The sequence below is a fragment of the Amphibalanus amphitrite genome, unplaced genomic scaffold, assembly GCF_019059575.1.
Source record: "Amphibalanus amphitrite isolate SeventyFive unplaced genomic scaffold, NRLGWU_Aamphi_draft 000912F_arrow, whole genome shotgun sequence".
Taxonomy (NCBI): Eukaryota; Metazoa; Arthropoda; class Thecostraca; order Balanomorpha; family Balanidae; genus Amphibalanus; species Amphibalanus amphitrite.
The window spans coordinates 107,411-110,378 of record NW_024882406.1 but is presented as its reverse complement, the minus strand read 5'-3'; positions in this window follow the sequence as shown (position 1 = coordinate 110,378).

Genomic DNA, 2,968 nt, shown 5'->3' with positions numbered 1-2,968 from the left:
GGTCGCTAGAGCACGGCGCTCGGCGGGTCCCTGTTGAGATATGCGGCGATACCGGTGCGTCGCGTTTGCATCACCAGTAGGTGAGAGTGACAAGGCAGAGTGAGCAGCATCGGCTCAGCGGGATGTGAGGCATGCAACTGTGGTTCCCAGAAACGGAAATCTACCCGTCTTCCTAGAGAATGGAAGTTGCTGATCATTTGAGAAATAAAAGGCGTTCCTGACAAACTTGAGATGTCGTAATTGGGCATCACGGGTTTATTTTCTAACAGACGGTTTGTCAAAACGATCGGTGTGTACCAGTCACTGACTTTGCACACACAGATCACAGCTACTTCTACCTCAAAATAAAAAAGGCATTTGTTTGGCACCTCTGTTTAGCAAGACTGGTGTTGTTGTTTTCCTGTTGGGCAACGTCTGATCGCCCCTCTAACTCGGCACCTGTGTCAGTTCACGTCAAAGGTCGGGTAACCTAACGTCGCCGAAGCCAAAAAATGTCCGATTTTCGCTTTTTTTTTTAACAATTCGGTAGGTACATACAGCCCACCGCTAAAGTAATGTAGGGTTTTACCAATCTCAACGGTTGGCTTTGACTGGCGATAGTGATAGAAAAGAAGATGTCAACAGCTAAAGTTTCAGCTGCAAGGGTGACGATACATATAAGCTACATTTAAAGTTTCATTGTAGTCTGGCTAATCGTTCCTAAGCTTCAGAAGCAGAACATGCCCATGACTGAAACCGTACATTACTTCTGCTGTGGACTGTACATACCTACCTACATTCCTAACTCATGGGGAAACCTATGGAAAGCCTCAGTCGCTTACGGCCGAAGGGGGCTCTTTCGTCGGACCTATTGTTTTCCTTCACACGCCTCTAACAGGGGGGGGGGGGGGTAGCTTTCGCTCTCAAAGGTGAATCTACCTACCCCATTGCTCCTATTGCTTCGCGGAAATTGACATTTTTTTTGGGGGGAATAATCAAATTAAGGTGTTGACCTCAGGTCAAGTTTAAAGGGACTATCCCACCTTTAACATGGGGTTTGAGTTGAGATAGCCAAGTTTGCGGCGAGGTTCAGAAACCACTATCTATCTAGGTTGCAACCCCCGCGGCCTCTTAGTGTTGAAGAAATTCGTTCCCTTCATTTGAAAATGGGCCTTGTACAAGGCCCTATCTTCAACATGGAGCGACCGTTAGTGTGACGTCACCTCGTTTAGTCATTCTGATTTAAATGGGTTTGTTCGTTGAAAAATCGCTTAAAACTTGGTCTGAACTTTGTTGTGGTGCCTACAGAGTAAAAAGAATCAGCTTTATGACAGTAATGTGGCCTGGGGAAGGAGGTAATTTTGGGCTGTGACGTCACATATTTGAAAGTTTGTGTTTGGAATATGGGAAGCCTAAGATGTTTAATGAAAAATAAATACCAGAACCGTGTTCCTGGTCATCCAATCTATAAAGTCGGGCACAATTTAACTGGTTTTAACAACATTTTAGAAGGTGGGATAGTCCCTTTAAAGGAAAAGGGCCACCTTTAACATGGGGATTGAAACTGAGATAGCCATCTTGTAGCCCGTGTCCGAAAACCTATCTGTCTTCCTCCTTACGGCCGATTTCGGCCTCCATTCGTAGCTATCGGCAATTTTAAAAGAAAATACGCCAGGAATGCGTCCTTATCCCAGGAATGCGTTCTTATCCGACAATACAGCCACCCGCGGCGAGGCTTTGGTTTTTTACCAATCAGCTCCAACCAGCTCAGCTTTAACCAATCAGCTTATCTGACACAATCCGACGAGTCTGTCTTCTGAACGCTGATTGGCTTGAGTGTGACGTCATCGCTATGCCATCATACAGTAGGTGCCGTAGAGAGTATCAACATAGTACCAATATGTTAAATAGTTTTAAATACTTTTTCGCGAATTGTGCAGTTCTGGCACCAGTTTTAAAAAGAAAATGAAAAATAATAATGTCAAAATGAAAAACAACGATATCTTCATATTTCACGAAGGTGGCCCTTTTCCTTTAAGTCAAAGTCTCGGGTCATGAAGCTGGTTGAGGGAGATTATGTTGCATAGGTAGGTAATAGGCATCATTCTATTCGGCAGTTCAGGGGTGGTCGGGTGGAGATCTGTCAAAATTTCAGGGGGGAGGGGGGACATGGGCGTAACCACCGCGCTGGAACGCTGGAAATTCCAGCCCATTTTTTGGGATGCTGAAATGCCGCCCCCGGTAGAGGAACTCTGCAATTGGGGGGCTTGGTGACTTGAAAACGAAGCAAAAGAAACGGCAAGCTGCTCGGTCCACTATACGCCTGACCTCAACGTGCCGTTCCTCACTAAAATACCTAGGTAACCACTATGCATGCCGCCCTTCCCAGATGCCCTGCCGCCCCTCCGCACCGACTCTCCTTCAAGTTCCTCAGAGCTCTATATGTGCCGCCCCTCACAGAACCCCACCGCTCTCAATGTGCCGCCCTTCCGCATAATGTACCGCCCTATCGCCCGTCTGTGCCGCCCTCCCCAGATGACTTGCCGCCCCTCCCCAGAGTACCTCGGCGCTCTCTATGTGCTGCCCTCGCAACAACTTCCCGCCGCCCTCAATAAGCCGCCCCTCCCCACAATGCTCTATCTAGCAGTCGGCGCCGCCCTCCCAAGGCACCTTGCCACCTCTACGTGCCGCCCCTCCCCAGACGCCTTTCTGCCCTTACACGCCTCCCTTTCCCAGAACGTTTTATGATTCGCCCCTCCCTATCACGCTGTATTATTTCACGTGCCTATCTTTTATCCAGGGGCGTAGGCAGGGGGGTCACTGGACCATGCCCACCCCTCTTTGCGATTGGAGGGCGCCGAAGGAGCCCTCGAATCGCGAATATGTTTACAAGGAAAATGCGGTTGGAGGGCGCCCTCCGGCGCCCTCCAGCCGCTTTGTAGTCTGTAGCGCTCTAATCGTAGTGGTAGTCGCCAATTTAAGCCTGTTG